Below are 9,151 nucleotides of genomic sequence, written 5' to 3' on the forward strand. Positions count from 1 at the left end.
TCGGTAAGAGTTATATGTCAGTTGGTTTCGGTTTTGTAAATTTATGGTAATGTAATTTAGATAAAACTTTGATGTAATCAAAATTTTCATGTGTAGCTATAAGTTACACATTTAAATGTGTTTGTGTAACTTATAGTTACACATGCAAAAGATAACACAAGTGAATGCATTTTATATGTGTAACTATAGGTTACACATTTTATGTGTAACTATAAAATGTGCTTATGTAACTATAGGTTACACATATAAAATGTGCTTATGTAACTTTAAGTTACACATACAACTGAAAATTTGTATATTTAGAATGTTCAACTGTTTTTGCTATCTCTTTTTAACCTCTCCATCTGTTAATTGCAGCCAACTCCTAGCTTTGTGGATGAGTTTTCACAGCTTGAGAAGCAGCTAGGTATATCAACAGTGGTACCCAGCAAGGACGACCTGCAAAGTTGGCTGAAAGCGCAAACCATTGAGAATGGCCATCTGAAAGAGAAACTGCAAGCAAATCAAGCAATGTTTAAAGCAGTGTATGCAATTGCCAGAGAAGGGATATCAGAAGGGGACCTTTCAGGAACAGCAGAATTCAAGATTCACAATTTTAGTTGCCAAATTATGCAAGCAATGGGTATTGATCCTTACAAAGTGACCCAGGAAGAGTTTATGCAACATGAAGATGTTGGACATGGAGGTACTGAGCATGAAGAAGAAGAGTTACAGTTAGTTGATACTGAGCAACAAGGAGATGGAAGTACTGAGCATGAAGAAGAAGAGACCGAGAAAGAGACTGAGCAAGAGAAAGAACGCGAAAACTTCCTTCCATGAAGAATGTAAGTAGTTGTTGATTTTTAATATGCTTCTTTAACTTGATAGAGGTACCCAATTAGTTGACACTAAGGTCTTTGAACCTTTTTAATTTCATATTTTAGTTGTTCATTTTTAATATGCTTATTTAACTTGATTAGACTTAATAAATGTTGAGTAAACTAATCATATGGATGTGTAATCCCTAGTTACACATGTTATATGCATGTGTAACTTCTGGTTACACTAGTTAGATGCATGTGTAACTCCATGTTACACTAGGTATCCATGCCATATTCATGTGTAACATGAAGTTACACATGTTAGTTATCCAAGCCAGTCGATTACACATGATATATATTCTTCTTGAAATTTTATTAAAAAAATTTAACATCATCATCATCATCCTAATTCTCATTTCAATCCTTGTGAAGTTCCATGTATGAGCCTTGCAGCTGGAAATACGCCAACAATTCTGCAAGCTCAAACTGCTGTAGAGGGGCGCAAGGCTCCTCCAAAGAAGAAGCCCACTGGTAAGAAAAATCGCACTACTGCAGATGTTGTTGATGAGGCGCAGAAGAAAGCTGATAAAGAGACGCATGATGCTGATGAGGCGCAAAAGAAAGATGCAGAAGGTGGTGGTGTGGTTGAGCAGCATGAGAAAGCCGCAAGAGATGATACAGATGTCATTGAAGAGACACCTGCAACTGTTGGTGACGGTTTGGTTCCGACTGCTCCCACTCAGCCAACACCTGAAACTTTTGAGGACAATTTTGTTTCGACACAGTTTGAGGACTCCATGGTGATAACTGCTACAACACAGCAAACACAGCCTGACAATGCTCAGACCTACAGCTTGGTGCAACTAGAAGCTAACCCTACTGATATGACGGATGTTCAAGTGAGTGAAATGCTAGATGAGATTGTCGGCGACATTAACAAAAGTGAACGTGGACCTGCAGTGATGGAGAATGCAGAACCTAGCTCAAGTGGTAATCACTCTTCTTTCTGTAACTGCTATTCTGTTTTATTTTTCCTTTATGTTTTGTTTGTAATGGAAGTGTAACTTCAAGTTACACATTGTAAAAGGCATGTGTAGATTGAAGTTACATACAATACATTATTATTTGGCTTGAGGTTATCTTATTAAGTTACATACATGTGCTAATTTTTTAAATTCTGCCTATATTTGTTTGCGCAGCTACAACACAAGATAACGTTTTTAACCTTGGAATAGATAAAACTCCAAGACCTGTAGGAGAGTTACTGAAGGAAGCTGCGAATAAAATAAGAGAAAACCAACCAGCATTCATGCAACAACGTGTGCTGAGGAATAGAAAAATTTCAACACAAGATCTGAAGCAGTATGAAAAGAAGCCAAAGAAGATTAAGAAGACTGTTAATGAAGAAAGAATGGACACAGTTCCAGAAGTGGAAAAAGAATTAATGGACCCAGTACCAGAAGTAGAAGAAGAAAGAATGTCTGAGGTTGCTGAAGAAGATGACGGAACAATGAGAAAGGATGTGAAAGGTTCAGAAGTTATCGAAAGGATGGAAGGCGAGAACAAGGAGAAAGTGTTTGAATATTTCAATACTCATCCGAAAACATAAGTAGCTTGACTCCAAGTAGGATTGATTCTGTTATTGATTATTGTGTTTTACTACTTGATTTTGTTATGTTGATTAATAGTTTACTTCTTTGTAAAATGCAGAAACATTACTTGGATTGAGCGCAACGAAGATGGTAGCCACCTGTTTGATATATCTGGATAACTAATGCTACAACTTACCAAGAAAGAATCTTACTTGGAGTCAGAATTCATCGACTTCTACATTAGAAGATTGAGGACAAAGATGAACACTAACAACAAGTATGACAAAGCGATATTCCTGTCGCCAAAAGCATACGTAAGTACTTCGATATATTTAAAATCTAATTGCATTTATAATGTGCAGTGTGTTGTAAGATTATGATAACATACTCTAGAGTTTTTTTATGTCGGAAAACAGTTATAATGTGTAATCTACGGTTACAAATGCAGTCATAATGTGTAATCTGAAGTTACACAACCATTTATAATGTGTAATCTGAAGTTACACATCCTTATTTTTCCAGTGTAAAACCCAAGGCCCTATGTGTAACTTCTGTTTACATAATCACTTGTTCATTTGTAACTTTTAATTAAAAATGTGAGTTTGACATTGCAAATGGTTTTTGCAGGCCTCTTACTTGAACGATTACGGAGAATTCAAGAGATTTTCGATTCCAAAGCTTGCGAAGGATTATGTCAAGTACAAGAACGATGCAGTCAGACTTTTCGCCCCAATGTGCAACAAAAACACATACTACACACTGCTGGAGTATGAATTGAAGAGCTCTAATCCTTGGTCATACATGAACTCGTCAAGCGTTAAGGAACTCAGGGGTGAACACCTTCTTCAAGCCAAAAAATATGCATTTTCAATTACTACAGAACTGAGACTCTTGTGTGCTTATGCTCTTGGGATGAATGAAAATGCCAAGAATCTCCCTTCGCCCCCACAAGGTTCAATTCCTGACTGTCTTCCATGTGTATTCACTTACATGAAGATCAGGATGAAGAATAAACCACTTGACAAAAAATTAAGCTCAAGTATGATGCTATGGTGGACTGACAAGCTGAACCGCATAAGAGGAAGCATGCTATACAAGATTCTTTCGGATCCATCCAGAGATGTGTAAAGCAGTCATTAGGATTAGAAAAAATTCTATACTCGTAAATATGTTGTTAGCCACAAGCAGATGTTAGACTTGGAAAATATGTTGTTAGAAACTTTTAAATTTCATCAGTTAGTAGATTTTAGCAGTTCTTGGTTTTGAAAATATTTTTGGATTGAAATTTTTTGAATTAAAAACTTTTATCTTGTTAGAACTTCTACTGCTGTGTGTACAGGTTTCAGAAAGTATGCAACAGGTTAAGTAACTACACATCTTAACTTGATGCAGAAGGTGTAACCAGAGTTTACATATGCATTTATCATGTGTAACCTAATATTACACATGCATTCACAGCAGTGTAACTTCTGGTTACACATCCATATATTTGAGTGTAAACTGAAGTTACACAAGCCATTGATCGTACTTACCCAATAAATCAAAATAAAATAAAGTTACACCAGCATTTATCATGTGTAAGCTAATGTTACACATGCATTCACAGCAGTGTAACTTCTGGTTACACATCCATATTTGAGTGTAAGCTAAAGTTACACAAGCATTTGACCACTGATCAGACGTACATAAATAAATCAAAAATAGAGTAAAATGCATTTCAACTGTGAACTGACAAAATATAAAATCTGAATAAAAGATCCTTGCACATAATCAACGTTGCAGAAAAATAAAAACGTTTGGTCTATGAGAACCGAAATGAAGAAAACTAAAAAACATATAATCCAAGACAAATAAGAATCCACACATCAAATCATTACTTGCAGAAATGAACTTTCGTAGGCTAAAGCTAGTGGGGTGTGAACTTCCGAGGATTCCTGCAACCTGCCTTGTTGTGACCTGTTTCCTTGCAATTGCTGCAACGAACTTTCCTCTTCACCTTCTTCTCACCTTTACTTATAATCCTTTTCCCTAGTGGTCTACCTGGTTGCTTCTTCACGGTAGGCGGGTTGACGGTGTCGTTTGGATGATATTCAACAGGCCTGTTGTAGTTGGGAATCGGCTGGATGGCATGCATATAAGTCTTCCTAAAATAGTCGCTTGTAAAATACGGTGAAATGAAATCAATAGCCTCACGTTTAATCTTGCGTATGGCTGAAAGAGCATGAGCACAAGGAAAACCATATACGCGCCACCTGGAAGAAAACAAAAATAATCAAAAAATCAGTTAGTTGCACATACAAATCATAAAACACTCAAAATTAGCTAGTTACAGGTGCACATACAGGATGTGTATCTTTAAGTTACACTTGCAAAATAGATGTGTAACTACTATTTAGACATGCATATATCTAATGTAACTGGAAGATACACATTCTAAAAAAAAATGAACATACAGAGAGAAGAAAAAGCATAAGAAAACAAACCTTTGACAGGTGCAAGTCTGGTGTTCGAGGTACACCATGTGAGACCTTTCGCTAAAAACTTCAAACACGGTCGGACTAGCAACCAATACTTCCCAAGCCAAACCTTCATATTGAAGAGCCACAAGCTTTTCTTCATACTCAAGGGTTAATGGAGTCATCATATTAGCACCAATTTCACGACGCTCTGCCATCAAACACATTATTTTCCTCCTAATATGAAAAGCAGAAAAAAACCCATGAATACATAAAGTGATAAAACATGAAATAAAAAGACAAAAAAACAGCAAAACACACACACACTCAATTAACCTGATCAAGAAGAGCAGATGCAGGCATCTTCTTGTGAACCAGAACCCATCTATTGACTGATTCTGCTAGAGTACTAGATGTTCTTCCATACCGACAACCTTTGAAATATGCATTCACATATGCTTCAGGTGGGATTGTCTCGATGTAATCAGCCACCCAATCGCAGTTCAAGTCTCTAATCTTCTTTATGGCTTTCGCATGGTTTTCAGGTGAGAGTGCGTATGTCGCCTCTCGGAAATGGTCCATCACAAGCAAGTACCTAGGATCTGTTGCAGTGATGGGTATATTTTTCGTCAAATGATAGTAGCAGAAGCTGTGGAACCCATCTTGATAAACAAGTGGAACACCCTGCAAGAGTCCTTCATGGCGATCCGACAGGAAGGTGATTGGCCTCCCATCACCAACAACTTCAGTCAAATTCCTTAAAAACCACTCCCAGTTGTTGATCGTCTCAGAATCGACTAGTGCAAAAGCAAGGGGGGAAAATCCTACAAAAAAAATTGTGCAGAATCGAAAGAATAATAAGTTTCACACAAACAGAAAACAATGTGTAAATACAAGTTACACATGCTAAAACAAATATGTAACTTAAGGTTACAGATGCTATTTTCTTAGTTACACACTGAGTAAAGTAATGTGTAACTCTCAGTTATTTTTCAACTGAAGTTGTTCAAAAAAAAAAAAAAAACATACCTTTACCACCATTGATCCCAGTAGCTGCCATCAAGCAACCTTTGAATGTACCAGTAAGGAAAATAGTATCCAAGTATACCATTGGACGACAAAACCGGTACCCCTTGATGCATGCAGCAAATGCGATGAAAATCCGTTGGAACTGTTTATTTTCACGTTCAAACTTTATCACACTACCAGGGTTGGTTTCCCTTATAGCATCAATATACCATACCAAGTGCGAGTAGGACTTGACATCGTCGCCATAAATCGTCTCATAAACCTTTTCCCTAGCATTATATGCCTGATAGTACTCCATGTTAATCCCATAGTTGGTCTGGAAATCAGCAGCAATTTGCTTGGGCTTCTTGTGAGGATTTTTGCGAACTTCTTCCTCAATCAAACTAGACGAGAAGCTGGTGGAGTAAGTTTGGTTCAAGTTGCGCCCACCAGCACCACAAATGTGCTCAGGGTTATAAGACCTGACCTGAAGAGGTTCATACAAAATATAAACAATTTAACCAAACCACAATATGGTGCAAAAAACATCATGTGTAAACCAAAGTTACACATACTGTAACAAAACATAACATATACTAAGCATTAGATGACAGAACACGGAAAACCTACCTGAAACATTTCGTTCCTTTCATCGATAGAAGCTGCATGGAATTTCCAGCCGCATTTTTCATCTGCACACTTAGCCGTGAACCTAGAACGCTCATTGTGAGTTACAATCATTTGGAAACAGTGCGAAGATGATACTTGGTGAAAGCAACCCTGACTTGCGTAACTCCTTCAACAAACACATGACCAATTTCACCAAGAACCTTGGGCCAACCATCCGATAACAAAGGTTTCGCAGGCTTGCTTTTATCTTCCAAATACATTGCAACAGTAAGATTGTTTCTGGACGAAGAAGTACTACTAGAACCATCAGAAATAGAAGAATCTGCCCTAGAGCTAGAGGAAGAGGCCACACGAGGAACATTTTGCAAGAAAATATCAACACTGGTCTTCTGTTTACTATTTGTGATGGATATAAGAGCTTGCAACGAAAAATCACAGTCAAGCGGAAAATCTTTCCCACTTTCTCGGAATAAGAAAGTAATACCAAGTGGACTAAACTGCTTCCATTCTCTGCAAACTTGTTCCTTAAACTCTTCAAGTTTGATATCAGTATTAACACGCAAGGTAATAAAATCTGAAGAGTAGCGAACAACAACAATGCAACTAACAGCAGCGCAACTAACAGGATCCATGACAACCTGAAAAATATCAAACACACAATAACAATATCAAAATTTTAAAACGAACGCAATTCACTCGGGGGCGTTGCCCCCTCGTGAGAAGTATATTCTATGCGGCAAGCTAAATATGAGTAAAAGATACAGATGATACAACTATTTACACATAAACCTGTTACAGGACATATATATGTAACTTCAACTTACACATGCTTAAAATACAACAGGATATATATGTGTAAACTAAAATTACACATGCTACAACTAAAAAACATCTGCTTCTTCCTCACACATGCTTAAAATACAAACAGGATATATATGTGTAAACTAAAATTACACATGCTGCAACTAAAAAACATCTGCACCTTCCTTACACATGCTTAAAAATACAACATGATATATATGTGTAACCTAAAGTTACACATACTGTAACAAAAAAACAGCATGTCTAACAAATCAAATTGAAGTTGTTCTACTGAAACAAAATTGTTTCTTCATACTCCTCTCAGTATCAACAAAAATTAACAGATCGGACATGCAAGAAGAACAAATAATTCAAAAAAAAATTTGAAAACAGATCTGAAATCAAAAACAAAATAAAATTCTTACCTAGATTGATTGTTTTCTTACTTCTGAAACAATGTTCTTACCATTCCTCTTCTCGGTATCAACCAAACCTGTGTAAGCATCAACAAAAACATACTCAGTATCAAAACCAAATAAAAAAAATGAAAAAACTAGATCGCAATTCCATTGTAACAATCAAAATCAACTGAATTGAAAACTAGTTCGAAATCACAATTCGTACCTACGTTGATTTCTCTATTCCAAACTGTCTTCTTCTTCTTTTCAGACTCAATAAAATCGAAACAAAACAAAAATCCAAAAATCAGTAGAAGATAGAAATCAAACAATCAATCAGAAAAAGTAATGAACCAAACCTATTCGATACAAACAGAAAATAAAATTGATACAAACCTATTTGTTGTTCTTCAATGCATCGTCTCAAACTCGTCAGATCTGAAATCCACTGAATAACATCAATAAATTGAGAAAAAACAACAATGAATCCTTGTTCTTTGTCTCCTCTTCAACACAACAACAGACTAACGAACTCTTGTTCTTTAATGAAACAATTTCGTGTGAAGAAAAAACCTAATTCTGTTTCTGAAGAAAAAATCAACTAGAGCAGAGAGAATAGAGAGTTGAAAACTAATTTGATTTGATTTTCTGTTTCTTTTACCGTATAAAACAACTTTAAATACTAGAGGGTAATTATGGTATTTTCACTTTTATTAAAAATACTGATGACGTCAGCAATCCGGGAAAATTCAAAACCAGGCCCCAAAAAAAAAAGTTCTGGGCCTAGAAATATCAAAAATGGAAAGTGTGGAGTTGATAGTGGAGGATCCATTTAGTGGGGCTTGTATATGTTGAACCCATATAGTAGGGGGTTATAGTATTTTTCACTTTCGGTTATGCAATTGCAAGGCAGTGACAGCACGTTCATACTGAGGGATATTTATGGGCGCCTAGCTTGGGGTTTTGTTTCGTTACATGAGGGATTGTTCGGTTTAAAAAGAGCCATTAATTGGGGATAAAAAAAGGAACTGGGATATAAGAAAAGGACAAAAACTGGTTCCAGATATCAATTCGGGGTCACCCCTTATCTAAGTATTTTACGTATTACCTAATCTACCCCTCACTAATCAGGATTAGTGATTAATAATAATTATTAAAATCTTAAGATTTTTGATAAATGATTAGTGTGTGTTTTATTTGAATTTGGGTGAGTGAGGTGAGAGTAGAAGGAGGGAAAAATATTTTTGAGTGGAATTTTTTTTGTGAAAATGGAAGATGATTGTGAGGAGAGAATTGCAGCTGTTGAATCTTTAACTCTACTACAACAAGGAGCTAACGACAACAACTCTCAATTGCAACTCTTTGTTAAGCCAATACCCTTGAATGATGATTTTGACGAGTATGGAGAGTTTTTCGAAGAAGCTACACAAGAAAGTAAACTTGCACAGGTAAAGCTGCTAGGAGGT

Source organism: Papaver somniferum, chromosome 2 (assembly GCF_003573695.1).
Source record: "Papaver somniferum cultivar HN1 chromosome 2, ASM357369v1, whole genome shotgun sequence".
In the NCBI taxonomy this organism is placed as follows: Eukaryota; Viridiplantae; Streptophyta; class Magnoliopsida; order Ranunculales; family Papaveraceae; genus Papaver; species Papaver somniferum.